Source organism: Castor canadensis, chromosome 7 (genome assembly GCF_047511655.1).
Source record: "Castor canadensis chromosome 7, mCasCan1.hap1v2, whole genome shotgun sequence".
NCBI lineage: Eukaryota > Metazoa > Chordata > Mammalia > Rodentia > Castoridae > Castor > Castor canadensis.
The window spans coordinates 16,350,278-16,375,199 of record NC_133392.1 but is presented as its reverse complement, the minus strand read 5'-3'; the positions used below and the strand labels follow the sequence as shown (position 1 = coordinate 16,375,199).

Sequence of the window (24,922 nt, the reverse complement as noted above, 5' to 3'; positions counted from 1 at the left end):
TGGAGTCAACCAACCTGCCTCAGCTTTGACTCAGAGGGTGGTTATGGCTGGAATAAACCACGTTTGGTGTGGCTGGGGAGAAGGGAGCGAAACACCCATTTCTTCATCTTCATCCTGGGCAGGTCTTCATTGCTGGCTTTCTGATGTGTAACAGTAGCAGAGCTCAAGCAGCTGTGACATTCCTACATCTGTGACTCAGGCCTTTACTATTAATAGCCTGAGTATCTCCGTCTATAAGTATAGGCTAAGTCCCCTCCAGCCCCTGGGTCCTTTTCTATGACATGCTTCGCCCACACTACTCCCTGCCCCCACAGTAGCCCTGCAGGGTCATGTTTTTCCTATGTCAGTGGCCAGCTGGTGCATAAGCACCAGAGAGCCTTTAAGCAGTTTCTCTAACCTCCATTCATAAGTATGAGCCAAGTATGAAGGGGACACAACCTAAATTTCAGAGAGATGGCATGGTTCAAGAGTATCACAGAAGAAGACAAGCCATTTGCATTCCCCAATTTTCATGGCTCAAACCACACTGTCTACTTTTCCCACCCTAATCACTCTCAGGACCTTGAAAGAGATGCTGACAAGTTGGTTTAAATGCACAGAGCTGGAATTAGTTGCTGCTATGAGACTAACAGGTGAGTTTATTTTATGTTTTTGCTGCATAAACAGATCAGTATCTCAGGCACTTCTCTCCAAGGCTCTCACGTTATTTAGCTCACAGCTAAGGAATAGTGGGGCTGGAGTTGGGGGTAGGAGCGCAGTTCAGTGGTAAAGCACATAAGGACCAGCTTCCTTCTCTCCCCCACCCCTTCCTCCCTGCTGCTGGAATGTGCATCACTGGTTTCCAGCCCAAACTCAGTCACACACCCGTAAATGCTATTAGTTCAATTTCTCTTTTACTCAGGATGACAGTTTTTAATTCTGAGATTTACTGGTTTCTTACTGCAGTTCTGAACCTACCTGTCCACCTCTGGGGACAAATTGCACAGAGACTGAGTTTAAAGACTCTGGCAGCTTGGGAGGCTGAGTGAGTGAAATAACAGCTGGTATCTATTCCTTTTCAGAGAAGTCTTTTCTAAAAGAAAAGACTGCACAGTGGTTCAGAGAGCTCCTCCCTCCTGTGTTTTCCACAGAAAGAATTTTCCTGTACCTCAGTCAGTGTGAATGAGTCACCAGTTAGCTGCTAAACAATAGTCATATGGCAAAAGTCTCCCCAATAATCAGATGTCACTACTTTAGGATAAAAGCAACCACTCTGTACTTTCAAGATAACCAGAGGGTATTGCTAAAGTTATTTTTGGAATGTGAGAGAGAAAACCCAAATTGTTTTTGTCTCCTTGCCTCAGGACAGAATTGTTAAAGAGTTTGAAGAACAGAAGCAAAGCAGAGATAGTTAAAACTGCAGGAAAAAAAAAAAAGCAACAAAATAAATCAGGGGAAAAAATGAAATCTGTAGCTCATGTGAAAGAAGTTTTTTATTCTTCTTTCTAAAAATCATTTCCAAAGAAATTATCTCAGTCTCATTCCACTCCGATGAGACAAGTCTCCATAATACAGACACTGACCCAGGGTTTTATTTGTTATTTTATCGCTCCCCCCAAAAATGACTCACTGCTGCCTTTTCATTCACTCACAAAATGAAGCAAGGATTGTCCACCAGTGACCAAAGGACAGAGACCATTTTGTGGGAGAGAAAATCTTGTTAGCATACAGCCACTCTTGGCAAAACTTCAAGGATACATCACTTCGATAGAAATGCCAGTGAAGAGGAAAATGTTACCACTGGAAAACAAGCAACCTGCAACTGTTCGCTTCCTTACTACAGAGCCTGCTACATGTGCACCTGTCACACAGGAATTTCAGGACCCCTGCATGGCCTCACAATCCCAGAGGTCCAGGTACTATTCCTCAACAGCTCCAGACTCTTTGGCAGAGAGTACTTAAAATCTTTTCTAGCAGAATCCGGCAGAAAGAAACCTCAGGAATAAATGCCTGTCTAGTAAGTGCGAGGCCCTGAGTTCAAACCCAGTACGGCCAATAAATAGCAGAAGGAGGAAGAGGAGGAGAAGGACACAGGAAGGAGGGGAGAGGTAGAGAGAAGGAATGGGAGGAGAATACAAGAAGGAGAAGAAGCAGAAGAAGAGGAAGAGGAGGAGAGAGAGGAGCAGGAGAAGGAGGAGGAAAAGGAGAGGGAGGAGGAGAAAAAGGAGAGGGAGAATGAGAAGAGGAAGAAGGGAGAGTGAGTCCCTTCTGGCTCTGTACACCTGTCAGCTATACTGACATCCCCTACATAACAGGTGCTGCACAGGCAGCACAGGAAGAAGGAGATGCAGACCTGCAAGTACCCCGTTGAAATTAAGAAGCTGCTAAGACTCAGTGAGGCACAGGATAGGGGCAGTGCTGAGCACCTGGGGAGTCAGGAGAGAAGGTGGGCGTGGGTTGGCCAAAGAGAGGTAAAGGGCATTGCACACAGCTCATGGGGACGAGAAGCTATCAAGTGCATCACTGCTAATGCGCAGTAGAGGAAGCACAAAATTAGGTGGGTGGGAGGCCACCGAGGGGTCTCACGACTACTCGGGCTGGACCTTAGAAGTGATGTGGCTAGAATCTCAACCTGAGCTACTTCTTTCTTTCCTAATTCAGATCTAAAGTCTCTGGCTGCATTTCAAAGACCTCCCTGATCTGTTTCCAACCCTATCACCTCCTCCTTCCAAACTGGATTAAATTGGTATATGCATTTCTAGCATTTAGCAGACTAACTGTCATGGAATAGATGCCTAGGAAGTGTCTATGTTTCTTAGTTATCTAAATATTTCTCTGATAAATAAGATTAAAGGATCACAACACACATTGCCAACATGGCATTTTAAATAGCACAGTCTATTTGGGATTGGCTTATCCTTCTGTAGTAATGACTTCATGTCCTCACCTTGGCCGTGAGCTTGAAGGCAAAGAGCATTTCATGTATTTCCACTCCCAAAAGTGTGTTTGAAGACCTCCAGGAACAGAAATACTCAGGGTGCCTTAAATGCAGACACCTGGCCCTCACCCCAGTCTGATGATTAGGGCTCTGTGGGGATGAGGCCTGAGCTACAGTCAGTTCTGTCCGTGACTGAGGACTTCTGGCCCAGAAGACTGGTTTGCAAAACAGGAGGATGGACATGAGATTTACAGATAGCTACACACATGCCATCCCATCTGGAAAACAATCCTTACACTCTCTGTTGGCCAAAATAATGATCTATGAGATATTCACTGCAATCTTAATGAAAATTTATTGGAAGCCATGAGTCCAAGTTCTCCTGCAGTCTGAGACAAATTCCTATGTGTCTGAGCCCTTTTGGTCCTACTAATTCTCACGTCCTCAACTGACAGTTCTTAGGATTTTTTGCATATGAATTTCACAGAATCAATGCTGAGAAAAAGTTCTTGTTCTTGAGCTCTTAAAGCAGAATCATTTTATATTTGGATCCAAAATTTCCCCATGGTACTTTTCAGAAGCCAGTTCTGAATTTGGTCCCTAAGCGATGGGTTGCAAAAATGGTTTATCTAAAGGTCACTATAAACAATCCATTAAGGCTATGAATGACAGAGTAAACATAAAATCTGCCATTTTTGTACAAGCATACTAGAACCTATTACTGGAATATTAAAGGTTCTTTTGTGATAGTTTCACAGGTTTTAGCCTAATTTCAGACACATGAGACGTTCACAAGTACAGAAATGGTTCTAACTTACTTGCAAAAAGGCCATTTAAAAAATTCACTATTAGCTTTCTTCTTTCTTTGTATTTCCTAGGTAGACATTCAGTTATTAGGTTATAAAAACAGTCACTTTTATGAAGTTCGATGTGATGCCTTCTTTGGCTAGCAACTTTTCTTTCTCTCTGGTACTAAAAAGCACCAGTGCTCTGAGCTAGACTAGAATGCAATAAAGGATTTACATGTTTATTTTTGCAAAAGATTATGGCTCCTGAGGGAAGCAAAAACACGGTATGGTATTTGTATTCATATAGTAATAGACACAAAGTAGGGAGCAAAATCTGATGAATACTAAGTGTGTTAGTCAGCTTTCCCATACTGTAACAAATATGTGCAATAAACAACTTATAAAACAAAATGGTTTATTTTGGCTCACAGTTTGGGAGGTTTCAGTCTATGGTCAGTTGGCACCATTGTTTTCAGGTCTGTGGTGAGGAGGGCATGGCAGAGCAGGAAGCCACTCATCTCGTGGCCATGACTCTAAAGAGAGAGGAGGGGGCCCCAAAGACATGCCCCCGATGACCAGAGACCTCCCACTAGACCCTAGTTCTTAAAGTTTCCCCACACCAATAATGCTGTAGCACTAAGGAATAACTATTTTTTTTTTTTGACTGGTAACTTAAACATTTATTTTCTTTTTTTTTTTCCTTTTTTTTTATTATTCATATGTGCATACAAGGCTTGGTTCATTTCTCCCTCCTGCCCCCACCCCCTCCCTTACCACCCACTCCGCCCCCTCCCTCTCCCCCCCAATACCCAGCAGAAACTTTTTTGCCCTTATTTCTAATTTTGTTGTAGAGAGAGTATAAGCAATAATAGGAAGGAACAAGGGTTTTTGCTGGTTGAGATAAGGATAGCTATACAGGGCATTGACTCACATTGATTTCCTGTGCGTGGGTGTTACCTTCTAGGTTAATTATTTTTGATCTAACCTTTTCTCTAGTACCTGGTCCCCTTTTCCTATTGGCCTCAGTTGCTTTTAAGGTATGTGCTTTAGTTTCTCTGCATTGAGGGCAACAAATTTTTAGCTAATTTTAGCTAAATTTTAGATGTCTTACCTATCCTCACCCCTCCCTTGTGTGCTCTCGCTTTTATCATGTGCTCATAGTCCAATCCCCTTGTTGTGTTTGTCCTTGATCTAATGTCCACATATGAGGGAGAACATACGATTTTTGGTCTTTTGGGCCAGGCTAACCTCACTCAGAATGATGTTCTCCAATTCCATCCATTTACCAGTGAATGATAACATTTCTTTCTTCTTCATGGCTGCATAAAATTCCATTGTGTATAGATACCACATTTTCTTAATCCATTCGTCTGTGCTGGGGCATCTTGGCTGTTTCCATAACTTGGCTATTGTGAATAGTGCCACAATAAACATGGATGTGCAGGTGCCTCTGGAGTAACAGTCTTTTGGGTATATCCCCAAGAGTGGTATTACTGGATCAAATGGTAGATCGATGTCTAGCTTTTTAAGTAGCCTCCAAATTTTTTTCCAGAGTGCTTGTACTAGTCTACATTCCCACCAACAGTGTAAGAGGGTTCCTTTTTCCCCGCATCCTCACCAACACCTGTTGTTGGTGGTGTTGCTGATGATGGCTATTCTAACAGGGGTGAGGTGGAATCTTAGTGTGGTTTTAATTTGCATTTCCTTTATTGCTAGAGATGGTGAGCATTTTTTCATGTGTTTTCTGGCCATTTGAATTTCTTCTTTTGAGAAAGTTCTGTTTAGTTCACATGCCCATTTCTTTATTGGTTCATTAGTTTTGGGAGAATTTAGTTTTTTAAGTTCCTTATATATTCTGGTTATCAGTCCTTTGTCTGATGTATAGTTGGCAAATATTTTCTCCCATTCTGTGGGTGTTCTCTTCAGTTTAGAGACCATTTCTTTTGATGAACAGAAGCTTTTTAGTTTTATGAGGTCCCATTTACCTATGCTATCTCTTAGTTGCTGTGCTGCTGGGGTTTCATTGAGAAAGTTCTTACCTATACCTACTAACTCCAGAGTATTTCCTACTCTTTCCTGTATCAACTTAAGAGTTTGGGGTCTGATATTAAGATCCTTGATCCATCATCAATAGCTATAGCAAGGTAGCAGGATATAAAATCAACATAGAAAAATCATTAGCATTTCTATACACTAACAATGAGCAAACGGAAAAAGAATGTATGAAAACAATTCCATTTACAATAGCCTCAAACAAAATCAAATACCTAGGTGTAAACCTAACAAAAGATGTGAAAGACCTCTACAAGGAAAACTACACTTCTGAAGAAAGAGATTGAGGAAGACTATAGAAAGTGGAGAGATCTCCCATGCTCATGGATTGGTAGAATCAACATAGTAAAAATGTCGATACTCCCAAAAATAATCTACATGTTTAATGCAATTCCCATCAAAATTCCAATGACATTCATTAAAGAGATTGAAAAATCTACTGTTAAATTTATATGGAAACACAAGAGGCCACGAATAGCCAAGGCAATACTCAGTCAAAAGAACAATGCAGGAGGTATCACAATACCTGACTTCAAACTATATTACAAAGCAATAACAATAAAAACACCATGGTACTGGCACAAAAACAGACATGAAGACCAGTGGAACAGAATAGAGGACCCAGATATGAAGCCACACAACTATAAGCAACTTATCTTTGACAAAGGAGCTAAAAATATACGATGGAGAAATAGCAGCCTCTTCAACAAAAACTGCTGGGAAAACTGGTTAGCAGTCTGCAAAAAACTGAAACTAGATCCATGTATATCACCCTATACCAAGGAATAACTATTGATAGCTTACCAGATAGCAAGTCAAAATTCTAAATAAATACTCATTTTTATAATCAAATAGAACAATTTAAAATCCAACGCAAGTAAATTAAAAGGAAATCAGTCTCTCAGACAAAAATTAAGTTAGAAATTGCTTGAAAGTATTTGCCAAGATGAAAACGAATAATTACCTTGGAGAGAAAGCAAGCTGAAAAGGAACTTAATTGGGTACTTGTTCTACCAAGTCTTCTTACTAACCCGCCCTCACTACCACTTTGTTCACCATTGGTTTACAGGGTACCAATCACATGTCAGCCACCATTCTAGCCTCTTTATGATCATCACCTCCTGTAGTCCTCATAACAATGCATGAAGTACTTGCGATTACACTTTACATGTGAGCAAAGTGTCAGGTTTGTCAGAGTCCCAAGTTACGGTCTCTATACCCACACCCACACCCACACCCCTACATACTCCCATGCACACCCATACCTGCACACACCCACACGTACACCCACACACACCCACACCCAGGCACACTCACACCCCCACACACAAACACGCACATGGACTTCTTTGGTATTTCCAAAGCCCTGGCACAAAGCAAATGTCATCTCCTTTTGACTTGTGGGTGCAAAACAATCTTTGGACTTCAGGTGATAGGACCTGTCAAGTGAACAGCTTTTTACCCTTTGCCTGGACAGTGCAATACACTGAGTCCTTTAAAATGCAGTTCAATCATCCAGCCTATGTAATTACTCTTAAGGAATGGCATTTCCATGGCTTATATAAAGAGATGGTTAAAAAAACCTTTTTTTGGTTACAGAATTTTTGCAAGGTTTACAAATCCTGCATCTGCCACCCACACTGTACCCCTTTATTTGGCCTTACAGCTTTCCTCATTATACCCTGGCACATCCCCAGAAAATAGCCTTCCTCATGTTCTGGGACATTTCAGTCATCACCCAAGGGACAAGCCAAAGCAAACATTCAACATGTACGGCCATTGTTGCATTCCCAACCACAGGAAGGACAGTGTTGTCTCAGACAGCGTCTCCAGTTCTTAGCACCCAGAGATAATGGACCATCAACCCATAATTTCAGCTTGTGAAAATCTACAATGTATATGAATAAATAGTCATCAAGGAAGACAAAAACTAATATCCTAAAAGCAAACTTGTCCAGGGTTACACAATTACATAGCAATGGGTCAGAATCCTTCCTGTCTGGCCTCCTAGTACTCATTATTTCTGTTATGTCACGTGGCCACACAGACAGCCTCATCACACACAGGCTGGGTTTGAATTCCAGCTCCTGTACGTGCTGTGTGACCTTGAACACATTATTTTCTCTCTGTGGGATTCAGCAATTTCATCTGTGAATGGTAATAACACATTCCACTGGTGAAGTTGTGGTGAGGACAGGGCCAGCTTCTAGGGCATGCCACCTGTGTAGCTCTGTAGGATCCTGTGCTCAGAAGGGCCCTCTATTTAGTGTATTTGGTGCCATGGTCAATTGAAATGTATAATAATGTACTCCAAACTTGTGTTTCATAACTGACGTCCAGGGGGACAGTGAGGGACACATGCAACCAGGTGAGATAGATACAGAATGTGTGTCTCCCGCTCCTGCTGCCCCATTATCACAGAACACTTGCAGTGCTCCATAAGTGCAGAACTCCAGTGGACCCACAATGTGCGGGAATTCAGAACCATTCAAAAGTGAGGACAAGGAAAGATATAGCATCTAGGCCTCCATAAACAGGGGCACTAAAAGCTCACTTTCCATTGAAACCACTTCCTTTGAATGCAGAAAGGTGTTCATTTCCTTTTCTACCAATGTTCCTTCCTGGAATCAGCCAACCACTTTTATTAAAAATGAAAGAAAGGGGAAGTCAGGGCCACCCATTGACCCTTTACTTCAGTCCCTCCTGACTCATCAGTAAGCAAAATGTAAAGTGTGTTGGTGGAATCCACAGGTATTTAACAGTGAAATCAAAACCACTGAATTAGTTTTGGGTAGCATTTCCACTGTTCTGGAAAGGATGAAATATTTATATGCATCTATAATCTTTGAAATATAAATGATATAATTTCAGTGATTCCATATGAGTTAAATGATCTTGTTTGCTTTTAAAATTGTCATTTCATAGCATAAAGATGAAAGGTAAAATTCATGTAAAATAATTTAAAAATTTTATTTTACTTTTGGACAATGAACAGTAATCAAAACACTACAAGTTGAGAGTCCACAAAAATCATGAAAAGCACTATATCTTAGTATCTTTAATGGCATGTTTTTCCTGCATTTTGAGCAAGGAGCCTCCCATATTTTCCTTTTGTACCAGACCTTGCACATTATGTACTCAGCACTGAGTGAGACTAAGGGGTGTTCATTATGAAATGAAAGGGCCAGGCACAGCGAAGGAATGCAATGCAGAGTAACGATTGTTATTATTTAGTTTCTCATGGCTTCATCAGTTTACAACAAAATAGGACAAGCCTGAAAACTGTAAAATCATTTCCAAAACCATTCTAGGCTATAAAGACCCTTTGATAATACCAACACCTGGAATTTAACCTGAGATGCCAGAAAGAATTTAGCCCCCTCCTGACACCTTGTTATATGACCTTAGCTGCTAAATGAGAAAAAGCAGTGTGATGCCAACTGTCAAAGAATGAGTACCTTTGATGTTAGAAAATCTTCCCAGGAAAGGAAAATTGCTGTCTTCAGCCCATTCATTCATTCATTCAGCAAATCTTTACTGAGTGCTTACTAAGTCTCAGAAATTGTTCTATGTGCTGGAATATCACAGTGGGGGGAAAAAAAATCCTTACCCTAAAGGAGCTTAGATTCTGGTTGGGGGTAGGGATTGACATAATAAAATAAATAAGTATACTTTATATATGTAGATGATAGGAAGTGTTAAGTACTGTGGAGAAGAAGCAAGGCTGGAAGATGGAGCATGTTGGGAGAAGGAGCTGTGGGTTTAAGTAGAGTGGTGGGGGAAGGCATCTTTGGGAAACTACCATTTGAGAAACTACCTGAAGGAGGAGAGAGAATAAATCATGTGGAGATCTGTAGAAAGAGCACTCCAGACAGAGCGGATAATGGGAGCTTCCGTCCTGAGGTGGGAGGTTACCTGGTGAATCAAGGCAGTGGGAGGCCAGTGAGAACGGGAGGAGTGAAGGTAAGAGGCAGAAGGAGTTAAGAGCCCTATAGGTCATTGCAATAACCTTGGCTTTTCAGTGACTGCACTGGGGGGAAGCCACTCACAGGGGCTCTGGGCAGAGACAGTTACACTCTCTGATTGTCTTCTCCATGGGATAACTAGCAGGATGTTGAATTGGTGCATGAAATAAAAAAGAGCTCAAGGTTGAAAAGATGGCACAACAGAAAGAGAGGAAGAACAAAAAAATGCAGAAATTAAGAAATGAAAACTGAGGATAAAGAAGTGAAACACCAAAGAACAGAACAGGTGACAATAAAATATCAAATTCCCAGCACACAAAATAATTGAGATGATTTCAATTAATGTAGAGCAAAGAGTCTACAACAATGTGAGAAAAACCAACAGATGTGTAAGAGAAGACTTAAAATTTATGTCCTAGAAATACACAGCCTAAGAAGCAGATATGTTCACAGATTTGATGCAGTATCCCTGGGATGGAGATAGAGCAGAACTTGCAGATTTGAGTATAATTTTTCCAAATATAATGTTTTGGAAAAATTCGATACAGAAAGAAAATGTGAGTCCTGGTCTAAGTTTTTGAACTTCAAAGCACATAATTCTCTGGGCATCCAGGGAGAAGGAAGCCATCAGGCTTTCCTCAGACTCCTCAACAGCAGCACTGATGACTAAAAGACAAGGGAACAAAACCTTGAAGACTTGAGAAGCCAAGTATGCACCCAAGAACCTGACACCTAGCCAAAATGGTGTTCAGACATAAAGGCAATGGCAGACCACCTACAAACTCAAACAATCTCAGGTAATACAACACCAAGAACCCTTCTTGGGAAAACATCTTAACAACAACATCCAGAAATTAAGAGTCCAACTAAACTCAAAAATACAACCATTATGGTAAAAGGGCTAGCAAGGAATAATGAAATCAGTTACATATGAAATAGGTAACACAATGAATGGATTGTAGTTAGAAGAGAATGAAAATATGAGCAAAGAACAACATGAAAACAATACTATAACAAACAAAAACTAAGAGGCAGGTAGAAGAGTAGTACCAGAGTGCTACTGTCCTTGCTTTCACCACAGGGAACAATGACAGGCACCAGCCTACCAAGGATTGTCCATCAAAGCACCTCAGTGAAGCAGTCTCAGATCATATCACCCAGTTGCTTCACTTTGCTTAGAGATCACAGAAAATCTCATCAGTTTTTATGCCCCTGTTCCCATTTCTTGGACTTGGTAAAACAAAGTGTATCACAGGTAAATATATTTTCAGGGTTCTTTAAGAAGAGAAAGATAGCATACCTGTATCTTTTCATTGATTCTATTCAGATTCTTAGTGCAATAATCTGATTGTTCTAATTGACTTTTATCTTGGATTTCTCTAGCATCATTCCTCCAGAAACTGAGGCAGAAAAACAAAGATGATAACATTGGTTATGTGGAGTGCCACATAGAACTTTTTATCTTCTGTTCATGAAAATGAGATCAAAGTCTCATGACAAGACTTTAATTTACCAATATCAAGTCATTACCCAGGTGTGAGAATATGCCTGGAAGACCTTGCCCAACCATTCCTCTTCTATCCTCACTCTGTCTTTCCTGAAAAGGTACTGAGCCATGACTCTGCCCTTGGCCATGGACACTGGATTGTTAGCAGATGCTTGATCAAAGAAAAGACCATACATTTGTTGGCCCAGGACTTATAATCTATATCCCTTCTTGAAAAATTGGGTCAACTAAGTTTCCATTCCTGATCATCTGAAGAGATATGTATGAAATCCTAGTCAGTAGTGAGGACAAGCATTAAAAGATAAAGTGAAGTCAGACCAGGGGCAAGCACCGACGATCTACATACGTGCCAAAGTTCCAAGAGGTGGAGTGTCAGAAGAGGCTGATGTGAGTTGGGGGATAGGATTAAACTAAACTAGACTGATGATACTGGAGCAGCCTGGAAAAAAGAAAATCTAAGATACCCATGTTTTTATGCCAAAAAAGGGAAGGAAAATGTTTTGATACACTGATCATTTTCTACTAACCTTCCACTTTAGATTACAGAGAATAATAGAATAGCACCCTGAAGAAGCCACACATGTTCATCAAACAGATGTACATTTTCTCAAAAGAATCAATAATTAATTGGATCATTTTATTGTGCAAACATAATGGAATTTGTATGTATGCATGCCAGGCTAAAAGCTTCTTCCTTTAAAATATGTAAATAAGCATACATAGATTGACTCTGATAATGGAGGTGAAAACTAAAAATTTCCTCATAAACAGGCTGCTAAATGTCTTTTCAGCCTGCAGTTATATTTTAGGGGGAAAGATATGATTTATGAAATTTATCAAGCTCTATAGAAATGAGTCATTTTACAATGACATTTTTATTAGTGTTTAAATGTACCATGGGCTCTCTTTTTAAAAATTTAAACAGCTGCAAATATTGCTGCAATTCAATCAAAGATTGTGCTAGTATTCTATGCCATAAGTCAAGTCTGCTGTATTTATGAAAGCGATATAGAAGGTTCTTTTCTTCCCTTCCTCTAGCTCCAGCAGGATGGAAAATACTCTGCATATGTATTGGATTTGTTGGGGTTTGGGGAAGATTAGAGGAAGGACAGGAAGGGAAATAGTTACAATATTTAAATTCTTCTTGGTTTTGGATCTGGATTACATAATATTTGTCTCTCTTCCTGAATAAAATATAGTAAAGAACCCTGTGCATTTACCAAAATGGTTCACAGGCTATTAAATTTGCATACAGATATAGCCACAAAAACAACATTAAGCCATAGCATCCACAAAAGCAAAACTCAAGAAAGAACGAAAAGAAATGAATGACTGTTGACTCATTACTTATGCTAATGACTATGTACTAAGCACCTACAACATGCAAAGCATTGCTTCCAACTGGCTGAAAGCGGGATATAGACGAGAGACCTATATTGACCCTCAGTGAGCTTACATTCTAGTAGAGCAAACAACGTAAGTACTAAATACCCTTAAAATGATTGGAATCAGAGGTACTAAGAAAATAGTAGGCAGATTTGAAGGAAGGAATGCTTGTCACTCAGCAAAAGAAATAAAGGAAAGCCTTAAGTACAATGTGGTCCTTCCCAACAATAGTAAAACTTTTAGAAAGTTGGTTGGGCTCTGAAAGTGAACTGGATCACTCCTGGTATTTTTTTTTTTTTTAATAAAGAAGATAACCAAGGAATGTGTTTGAAGTAGCTGTTAAACTCTTATTGTTCAACCGAACCATGTTAGGTGTTAGATTAAGTTCAGCTGAAATATTACTAAACAAATTACCACTACTTAGTATTTCCTTCAAGAATAATACTGGACCAACAGATGACCTCAATGAGCAGGCAGTTATTTATTAAGTAATCTTACCCCTGCAATACTGCCCATCACCAAGAGATTATAGAGTTTCCGGTCTCCTCTAAGGAAAAGTCTGGTCTGAGAAAAGGAGAAGAGATGAACACATCCAGCTACCCACTAGAATCACGTGATAGCACTTCAGGGAAAAGGCTGATATGAACTAGAACTGGGATTTGTCCCTCTAGACCAGAATAGTGATGTCAAAAGTGACCTTACAAAGTCTCTGGGTCATGATGGACAGAAAAACAGAGAACAGTGGGTGTTGGCAGTGGCCCCAATAATTTGACCTTTCTTTCCAAGCTCCTTTTTATCCCATGGGAGTCTCATTCTATGTCCTGAGAATTCTCTCTATACATTTGAGCTATATGCAACCTTGGTGAACTGTGAATCAGAATGTCCCTGACATCCTCTGATGAATTTTAGTTGCCATCTTAAAAAAAAAAGGCTATATAATTTGGATGAGGAAAGACTTCTGAACAACAAACAAATAAATCTTGAGGCTATATTAACTCACTCACATCAGCTAAATGATGTCTAAGAGTAAAGACCCTACTTTCCTTTAGATGATTATGCTTGCAGATCTCTAGGCTGGAGGGTATAAATAGTTTCGAGGATATAGGATGTAAATAAACACGAATGTATATATGGGATTTTCATTCTAATGAAAACTGGTTATTTCACTTTGGGGGGCTAGCTTTGATTTAATTCTAAATTGTATTCAGCTGTGGGAATACAAAATAAAATAGTGTAGCAGTTCCTCAAACTAACATGAAATATAGAATTATCATACATCCTAGCAAGTCCATTCCTAGATGTATATTCAAGAGAAGAGAAAAATATATACCACACAAACTCTGCACACAAGTGTTCATAGCAGCATTACTCATAATAGCCAAAAAGTGGAAACAATACAAATGACCGTGAGCTGGGAAATAAATAAACATAATTTAGTATACCCATATGACAGAGTATTATTTGGATGTGAATAATGAAGTACTGATACATGTTACAGCATCGATGAACCTTGAAACACTATGCTAAGTAAAAAAAAAGGTCTAATGTATGACTCCAATTACATGAAATGTCCACAGTGGACAAATCACAGATACAGGAAGTAGATCAGTAATTGACAGCTGGGGCATGTGGATAATATAGAGTGTGTCTTTCTGGGTACAAGGTTTCTTTTGGGGGTGACACAAGTGCTCTAGAATTAGGTAGTGGTGATGGTTGTACAATTTTTAAATATTCTTAAAATCACATAATGATTTATGTTCTGCTGATAATTTAATGAACTGTGAGTCATATCTCAGTTACAAGCACATGAAAGACCTTTATTTACCAACACTGTTAAACACTAGAGAAACAAAGGCCACTCACACAACTGCCTGCCAACAAGGTGCCTTATACCTCGAGGGAAGAGACAGGCAAACAAATAGACATGGCCAAGCAAACAGTTGCTTAGCTGGCATTTGTGCAGCGTTCAGAGGAGCTACAAAGGATGAGAGGCTGGAGAGCTTCTCTGGAAAGTCTCACCCAAGCTGAGTCTGTCCACTTTTCTCTTCTGCAATGTTAAAAACGCTAGGATCTTGCTCTAATGCCTACCTCAGACTATGCAACAGACGTTGCAAATGTCCTTTACTTCACTGGACCTCGCACTCAGTGCTTCATAAAAGTTAAGTGTTTTATTCCTTTTCCATAAAATCATAGTTTTATTTCTACCTTTAGGAAACATCTAGAATTCTAGTGTCAAAATTCACCTAGAATTTTGACATATTTAAATGCAAAGGCTCCATGAATCTGATTTTACAAAGGACTTGTCTAATGTGTTCTGGGAGCAATGCCTTTGGAAGGCTGAGAAGGGAACTATCCACTCCTGGCCCCTCTAGACCCCAAAGCACAACACATAGACTATGCTATGTCCTGTTGGCTGCCTTTGTCATTTATCCCAGGGACAGAATCACCACCCTGCTGGCTACCTATCTGCCCCAGTGAATAACACACAATCTTACCACCTTTCTTAAACTTGTATCTATCCAGGGTCATTTCAGGCTCATGGCTGATTTGCTACATTAACAGGAGTCTATTATCATAAGTGTAGCATCATTTAGATCAGATGACACTGAATCAGGGATTTCTCTAAACGTAGGCCACTCTCAGTAAGATTCAAAAGTTGCTTAAGCCAGGATAAAAGAAATGCCAAACAATACACTCATACAGACTGTCATGCCCTCTGATTGTAAGTAAGATTAGTTTTTAAAATTATATATAATTTTAAAAAATCAGGTATCCCAACCTATTGAGTTACTCAAGGGAGTAATTTAGATGGGAAAGTTTCATGCGCAAATAGTTACTTGTATACATTCTTGGATCTAAAATAAAACAAGGAAATAAAAAGCAATAATCAATAAAATAAACAAACAAGCAAACAAAAACAAGGGTGGACCAAGGTGGTACAGTCAGTGGAACTAAATGAAAAATGTCTTAGCTCTATTTTCTCTTTTTACTCAAATCATTGGACTATTTCCCTTTTACAAATATTTTGGGTAAATCTTACCTATTTTCCAGCTTGAATCTCTCTCTTTTTTTTTTTAAACAGGGGAGAGTATAAACATAGTCCCCCCCAGTACCACAAATTATGCAGGTCAGTTTCCTGCATTTGGGGAAATAGCAGGGGTCAGCACACCTGGAGAACAAGGGATAAATAAGCCTCTCCCTGGGAAAACCACCTTTATGGTCATGGTATCTCCCCTGCCCAGTAAGTATCCAGTTTAAATCTTAAATCGCCCTTTCTCTTTCTCTGGCCACTCCAGTTATCCTTCTGTCCTTTGGAAACTAATGTTACCTGGACAATTATTTGGTGTCTCATAATTTGGCCAGGAAGAGGGGGAAATATCTGTTAAGCTCCTACTAAGTGCTGAAATTTTTCTTTCTTACATTTTTTCTAGGGTTCATAGTGTTTGGCAACATAGGTGGTATTATTCACATTTACATGTGATGAAAGTGAGGCTTAGAGATACTAAGTCACTCATCCCGGGCACAAACTAAAAGGAATGGAGCTGGACTTTGAACTTGGCAATGCAGTCTGACCCACATCTCTGAATTCGAAGCCACCACACTCTGTTGCTTCTCCAGGCCTCAGCAGTACAAACCATGTACTGCTTTGGTTTCTGCAAATACACATTCATTCATTTACTCACACACTTACACATCTTTTTCCATGCCAGGTACTATAATGGAATAAAAATATAATTATGGCTCCCTCCATACTTCAGGAAGGAACTTGAAATGCACTAAAAGAGATTTATAAATAGGCTTCCCCACCAGAGATATACTAGAATGGTAAAAATGCACAGTGGAGCATAAGGCAAGTGGTAAAATCAAGCCTTTCCAGAGGGGGAAAAGCTTGATTTGAGTCCTGCCCTTATCTGAGAAATGAGAAGTCTATACCAGACAGCAGAACTGTAGGTTCAGAGAGAAGCCAGTGGGAAAGGGTCCTTCAGACACTGAAGACAGAGAAGCCTACCTTGGTCATTTGTGGGGGTTAATGGTAGGATAAGATCGAATGACTGGCCTTGAGACGTGATTCTGGGAAATGTGATTTAACAAATGGAATGAAAGCCTTGAGAAGTTAACAGGGGTTATTGGTAACTATGAAAAAGTTAAGAAAGCAAACTATCTAATGCTTTCCCAGACAGCTGGACCCTCAAATCTCTCAGTGTCCCTACCCTTCTAAGACAGAAGAAACTGGCCACCACCAATCATTTCCATCCTCAACAGAACTAAAATTAAAGTGAGACTGCTTTTGTGACAGAACTACATCTCTTCCACAAATGATGTGGTCCTGAAGACCTACATGTGGAGGAAAAGGAGGCTATAACCTAGCACATCTCCCGTACACAGCAGACACCTGACACTACTTTGTATCTCTGAACAACCAAGTCAGGAGAGTGAATTTCTGGGGAGGGACCAGACACTCCTCCTCCTTGCCAATCTCTCAGGATACATTTTTTTTTTCCAGCCAGATAGACCATCTCTTTCAGGTTATAATGGAGTCTAAGGTTTGCAAGGAATTACCATATTCCCCAACACAACCTCTCAATACCACCAAGAAGATGCTATAGAAAAGCTCAAGAAAATATTGAAGGCCAGGTGCTATGGCTCAAGCCTGTAATCCTAGCTACTTAGGAGGCAGAAAACAAGGATGGCCACTCAAGGTCAGCTGGGACGAAAGCCTGTGAGACTCCATCTCAACCAAGAACTGGGCACTCCTATCATCCTAGCTATATTGGGAAGCACAGATAGGCAGATCACGGTCCATGCTGGCTGGGGCATATAAAGAGAGGCCTATCTCATAAATAACAAGCACAAAAAGGACTGGTAGCTTGGCTCAAGAGGTAAGAGTGCCTGCCTAGCAAGCCCAAGGTCCTGAGTGAGGTCAACCCCCATCTCCTCCCCCTAAATACATACATACATACATAATAAATAAATAAATAGACTGTTTAAGAATCTCTTCAAACTGTGGACAGCAAAGACCCTTTTGACCTTTGTCTCATAATACCCAAGGCCTTCCCAGGGCCCTTTGACATTCATGTCTGGGCTCTCTATCTAATACTCATGTTAGTGATAGTGAATGGGGGGAGAAGAGGGCATAAAAATAAAAGTTAAGGTATCATAATATCATATATTATGGTTAGTTTGAAAAATAAGTTGATGTCACTTTAAGAAACAACACTGTACATATGAGGTCCTGTCAGTTATGTGGCATCTAAACACTGGCCTTTGGTGACCATCTGCAGTGAAGACGAGCTCTATGGGTGTTCTGAACATAACAAAGGGGCCCCAGCAGGTGCTTGCAGCAGAGAAGAATCACCTTTCTATCTTCAGGGATATGAATTTCTTTTCCAGAGAATAGACTGCCAAGTCTACTTTGGTCCCTGGTCTCCAGTCCAGAACATTCTGCTTTGGGATTTGTACTCAGCTGACTGCATAATCACTGAACCCTCTCCAGATATCCTTACAGCTCTTGATAACAGTGCCAGACTCTTCTCGTTTGCTTGTCAAGAAGGTAATTGCCCAAAATATGCTCTTTCTTTTGTATTAGACCCCAAAGCCAAGAAGGACAGAAAGAAATGCAGATTCAAAAGCTTACTCAGTTCCCTGCAGTACAGTGAGGGAAAAAAATCCCCTACAGATTGTATTTATGAACTAGAGAAAATGAATCTTTGCTAATTTTTCTAGCAGAACCAATTTATTTTGTGACACTCTTCAAATTTGAGTTACTAAAAGACTCACTTAGCAATAATACCCACAAACTGTAGGTGGGCCAGTGCCCGGCAGACCTCAGGAATGACCTGTCTCCATGGGACTCAGGCTGAGGTGTACAGCATCATGGCTGAGATAATGAACTTTGGACTTGGGTCCAAATGTGGCTTTTCCCCTGACTAACTGTGCGAGCTTAGGCAGTCTCTTTTAAGTGCATGTGTCTCGGTTCTCTATACTATGAAATGAGGATAAAACTAGGACCTGCTTTGTTGAGTACTTGCAAACATAAAACGAGGAAAATTATAAAACACTCAGCATAATGTTTGAGACATAGTCAGCCCCCAGTGAACGACAGCTGGTCCCAGAATAGTGCTATATTCACAGTCAAAGCTAGAGTTATATCTACTTGCAGAAGCCCTTTGTATAGAAGGTAGATTTGTTTTGTCCACAGGTCCCACCTTCTTATTAATTCCTTTCCTGTTCTTAAATGCGGAAATCAGTCCCTTGCCTGCTGACTTCCGCAGGTTGTTTTGAGCACAAGAAAAGGCAGATACATGGGGAAACACTGAGAAGCATAGAGTCCTGCATGGCTCAAAGCAGGCGTGGAACACTAGACAACAACAGGAAGCTGCAGCATCTTGAGGTCCTTCTGGCAGCTGTGGGAGGTCTTTGCCAAATGTTCCCAAGTACCCTGCCAGGAGCTGCTCCCAAGCACTCTGGAGCTTGCTAGCACAGGAACACACACAACTGCAGGAGGGCGCACTTCCTCCCAGCACCTGTCCTAAACAGGATGCTCTGAGCACACAGAGTGGCTTCCTGGGAATCCTTCTTCCTATGCTGCATTTATAGACTTGGGTTCCAACAGCACAAAAGCTGGGCTTTGATTGCTCCATAGCAGTAGAAGACAATAATCAAAATACTTTTTAAACAACATATTACAATATTTTAGCTAAAATTTAGTGAATGCTTTTGTATTCCAAAATACCTAATATTTTGGCATGTGTGTTCTCACTTAATCTTCATAATCAATACTTCCCTTAGACCTGGGCAAACAGAGCCTGTACCCTGACCTCATGCCTCCCTTAAAAATGTCTAAGACCTCTTCTGGTTCCAGGACCAGCTGCTGGGGGGAGGAGGTAGCCATGCCATCCGGGTGGGGCAGCCCAGCCTCCTCCTCAGAGTGCTCTGATGACGATCCTCTATGACTTTCCCACACTCTGCAGGGGTTGACCAGATGCCCCAAGAAGTGGAGTCCTGTAAGTCAAGTTGATGAAGTTTCTCAGGGGGTCCTGAACATGGCTCCATTCCACAAGCGAATACTCACAGGCAATCACATCCTTGGGCTGTCATGGTATTCTCCACGACTGAAGAAGATTGGACTATTGACACACTGATTTGGGGTGACTCAAATTGTTTATATTGGTAGGGCCCCCACAAAAACTTTGCTTATGGCCCCATATATGGAGCAAACATGTGCATAGCAATCTTACCAGGTGTACATTCTTCTAAAAACCTATTGACAGGGACCTGTGACTTGGAGACACTAACTTCCCAAGGTAACACATTTAGTGAACAAAAGAGCTGGGACTCAACTTCTGGAATAACCCAACTTGAAGCCACAACACTCAGCTATCTCCCAGATGTCTTTATCTGCCTCCATGTAGATATGGCTGTCCCATGAGGCTCACTCTTCCTTTATCCAGGGCTCTTTGACACTGTGCAGTCTCTTGTTCCCTCATGAGTCAACCTGATGGTAAGCCATTGCCAAGCATGCTCTCATTCAACTACAGTTTATCTGGTTTCCCCTTTGCTTCCCACCTTCTTCTACCTGACAGAATTTCTCTCTTTCAAGAGCAGCCACAGCACATTCCAAAAACATATGATCCAAAGCACTCAGCAGAAGCACCAAAGTCATTTACCAAGGAGTGTTAACTACAGCAGAAATCTACATGTTTTGTTTTTTATCCTTACTTGTGGAATAAAACATTTTTATGCTCCATAAAAGAATTTTAGGCAGCCACAGATGTGGAGCCAATATTTGAGAGAGCCTCCCTAAGCTTCAAGAGGCATAGGCGGCTGGTTCTGAAGACTAGGGCAGCTTGCAAGAGGGCTTTCTCCATCTCCACCCCTTGCTGCCTTGAAAGGGATGAGCCCAGAGTAGTAAAGTGGAGACTGTTGGTGAGTGAGAGAGCCAACAACTGTCACCATCAGCATCAGTCAGAATTGGTACCCTGTCTTGCTTGTGTCGGTCCCAGTTGGAGCTCAGTATAGCTACAATGAGATATCACTTCTCTCTCACTAGGATGGCTAGATCTAAAAAGTCAGATAATAACAAGTGATATTGGGATGTAGAGAAGTTGGAAGCATCACATGTTGCCGGTGAGAATGTAGAATGGAGCAGCTACTTTGTAAAATAGTCTGGAAGTTCTTCAGAAGAGTAAACATAGAGTTAACATATGATCCACAGGTCATATACCCAAGAGATCTGAAAGCATATGTCCACACAAAAATTTGTACATGAATGTTCATAGTGGTGTCCAAAAGGTAGAATGAACCCAAGAATCCATCAGCTGATAAAGGGCAAAAAACCACGGCATATCAATCCAATGCCACAACAAGGAATGAGGTAGCGATGCATGCTACAACTCGAATTAACTTTGAACGCATTATGTTAAGTGAAAGAAGCCAGACACAAAAGATCGTACATTATGGTCTCATATATTATGAGTCCATTCACATGAAATGTCCAGAATAGAAAAATCTATAGAGATAGAAAGTGGATTAGTGATTTGGTAAGGTTGGGGGATGAGAATGGAAAAGTTGGGGTGAGGAGGTAATAGCTAACAGACCCAGGATTTCTTTGTGAGAAGATGGAAATGTTTGCAAATTTCCTGTGGTAATGGTGGCACATGTCAGTGAGCATATTCAAAACCACTGAACTGCATACTTTAAAAGGGCAAATTGTACAGCACAATAAATAAATTATAGCTCAATAAATCTGTTAAAAAGTAATTACAATGGCAGAATACCTTAGTATAGATTAACTCCCTTACTTCACCTAGCCTGACTCCAATCCTGCCTTCCTCTGATGGTCCAAAAATAGGAGGGAGGTACTTTGCTTTCTGCCTCACTTGACTTAGCTTCACACATTTGTAGGACCATGTCTAATAGGCTGGTGCCCTCCTTCACTAATTTCAGTACTGACTTGGACTGGGTGTGAGTATTTGGGTACATATCATTATCATTAATAAAGGCACCATTTAACTTCAAAGTCTGAAACTTTGTTAAAGGCAGTCATTCTCTCCTCACCCGGGGCTCTCTCCACCCCTGCCCAGGCAGAAGGATGAGTAACACATTTTAACGAGTTTCACTGAAAAGAAGCCTCAACAAGCTCTCTCAATATGACAAACACTTTCTTTTTCTTTTTGTTTAGAGTATTATAGCCCTCCCTAGGCAGCAACACAATTTGGACCTCAGCTTTCTTTAGGTCATCCCTTATTTCTTTAGGTCAAGGCAACTGTCAGTTGCCTTGAATATTTCTTTTCCATTCATCCTTTGTCATATAAGAATAGCATCTATTGATACAGATCTTTCTTTTCCATCATACTTCCTAGCACTCATAATTATTCATGCCGAATTTGGAAAGAGACACACTTGTTATTGAGATTGTAAAAAGCATAAGCTAAAATACACTTGGAATTGTGCTCTTAGCTGTCTTTATGTTACATTCTCCATTCCTCTCACCCTGTCTCATTAATTATATAGTAAGGATAGTGTTTCTTTGGAAGAACACATTACAGAAGAATGATACTTTATTACTTATGTCAATCATAAAACACAAAACCATGTCCAGAGTAGGCTTGTTACTTACCAAAAGGACCACAGCTGCTAAACACATGCTCAGGCGGGTCACAGGTCTCAGAATACAAGTAAAATAAATGGGTGATGGTGGCACGTCTGTGAGCAGAGTAGGGGGTGCCAGGGACACTTGGGTCCTCAACAACCAGTCTTCGTCTGTACTGGCCCCTGATGCTGCTTCTCTCAGATGAGGTGACTGTGCCTTTGTCAGAGCTGCACAATTTCCCCAGACACTTCAAACCAAGGAAGGAAGGCATGTTGGCAGGGATGACAACAAAATGAGGAAGCACGAGAAGCTGGGTTCCCCCACAGCTAACTCTCAGCTCTCCTGGCTCCCTATCGTCTCTTCTTACACTATCCAGTAAAGAAGATTAGGAAAGACGTATTTAAGAGATTACCCTCAAGAGTTAGGGCTCCATGTTCTAGTCAGATGATTAGCTATTAAAACAGCCACTACCAGGAACTCACAACTGTCAGTCTGAAACACGACTGCATTCTCAAAATTAAGATTAATACTGCATCTAGAGAAATGCTAAAAGAATCCATTTGCAAATATTTGTAGAATATCTAATATCATCTGATAAAAGTACTCAGAATAGGTCTAAGGAAATAGACACATATCGTATGTAATCTAAAAATACACATCAGAGAAAAAAACCCTGAAGGTAGCAATTCCAAGTTATCCAGCTTTCTGGAGGTCACGGGGTGGGGGGAGGGCTCAATTAAAGCACCTCAGTTTCAATTAGTGACCAATACAACCCCAAGTCACAGTAACCAATCATTTCCTTTCCATGTTCTTCAGTTGATCCCCTTCCTTCAGTGCCACAAAAATCTTTCTGCCTCGTTACATTGATGCAATTGCTTCATGGGTTTTCTGCTATTGCAGAATTACAGGAGGGAGACAGAACTGCTGTGAAGGTAGCTTCATGTTTTCAAAGTTATATAGCAGTAGGACCCTCAATGATTATATAAAGGACAACCCTGGTGACAAGCATTTATCTTGTGACATCCACACAATAAGGTTAAGTATGATACGTGATGGTTTACAACCCCACAATAGTCACAAGTCAAGGTGAAGAAACCCACAGTCCTGTCATTGAACTATTTGGGTCCAATATAATTTTCTTATCATTAAGGCCTTTGTGCAGTTGAACTAGACTAGAATCATACAGATGGAAAGGCCGTTGAAGATAATCTAGTCCAGTGGTTTCCAAATATCCCCATACACAGGAATTATCTGTAGAACTTTTGAACAATACAAAAGCTGGAGCTTTAGCCCAGAGATCCTCATGAAATTCCTTGTGGGTGGAGCCCAGGTACCTCTATTTCTAAGAGTTCCCCCATGATAGGGCCAGCATTTGGAAAGCCTTGATTTACTCTGGCCTTTAAGATGGGGAGGGTTAAGTGTCAGAGAAGCTGAGAGACTTCCTCATGTAACTCAACAAACCTAGAAGGAGCCAGGTCCCAAGCTATGACTGTTCTTTACACAGTGGTTGGACCCTTCTATAAAGGCCATAGGCAGATGAAGCAAGAAAAGAAATTCTTGCCTCTTTTTGTTATTAGCTCCCAATCTTTAATGCAGGGATCAGCAACAGAATTAAAGACCCAGATTAAAATTTACTTGGATTTGTTCTAGCCTGATGGGAAGCACAGTGGGAAAGAAAGAGTGAGAAAGTTCCAGGGGCTTCCCAGGCTGGGGTGGAGCCAAGGACCATGGAACATGGGAGCTGCCTCTCCTGAAGTGTCATCTCACATGTTCTGTTCCAAAAGTTTGGAATTAAGCCTTGTACCAACCTTCTTCCCTAAAAAAGTCTTATTCTAAAAGCAGTTCACAAAGCAGGTTAAAACAAACAAACAAACACATATGTTTCTATTTCTTGCTTTCTTACTTTGAAGAGCCTTAGGAAGATATTCCATTAATGTTTCCCAAATGTGGAAAGGGGCCAGTGTATTGATCCCCAAAGCTCACCTTAGACCGAGATTCTTCTAGAGTACTTTTCTGGTAAACATTGTAGTGTGGGAACCTCTACCATTCACCATTAATTCCTTCTTGCTGTGGTTAGTCAGTTTCCTACAGCTCTGCTTTTTGCAAACTCAGAACCTGAACAGCTACTTTCTTATGAGTGTTTACATGGCCTTTTTACAAAATGTGTGGGTGTGTGGGTGTATGTGTGTGTCCCTGCGTGTGTGTGTGTGTCCCTGCGTGTGTGTGTGTGTGTGTGCACGTGGCTGCATGTTTATACAGAGAAGCATGGTGCAGCCACATAAACACAGGCTCTAATGCATACTAAAAATACACAAACAGACTATGGACAGATAGCATTTTTTAAAATTCAAATCCAGGATCTTCCTGACCAAGACCAGTTGTAACTATACCATGACAGCCATCTGTCTTCTCAGTCCCTAACCTTGTCAAACATTATCCAGTGGAACTAAACCAAAGCATTAACCCACTTCTCTGCTTAGCTGTTCATCAACTAACAAGTTTATAGATCTATATATTTAGTTCAAGAAGCAGTTCTTGGGCTGGGTGTGTAGCTCAATGGCAGAGTTCTTGCATGTGTGAAGCTCTGGGTTCCATGCCCAGCACAGAAAAAAAAGTGTCTTCTGAGAGACTATAAAAAGAAAACATTTAAATTCTTCAATAACAGGATTATACGGAAGAAGTTGATACATTTCAAGAATTTTAGGTCAGGATGGT

The 24,922-nt window shown here is 40.7% G+C and overlaps 1 protein-coding gene and 1 non-coding gene across 10 annotated transcripts in view; both read right to left on the bottom strand.

Annotated features, from left to right (window-relative positions):
- The window catches only part of Ablim1 (actin binding LIM protein 1), a 291,006-nt gene that overhangs the window by 170,136 nt on the left and 95,948 nt on the right, over positions 1–24,922 (bottom strand). The window lies entirely within an intron of this gene.
- Positions 15,695–15,864, bottom strand: LOC141425078 (U1 spliceosomal RNA). Its single transcript, XR_012450187.1, has one exon. It is a non-coding gene; the product is annotated as a U1 spliceosomal RNA (small nuclear RNA).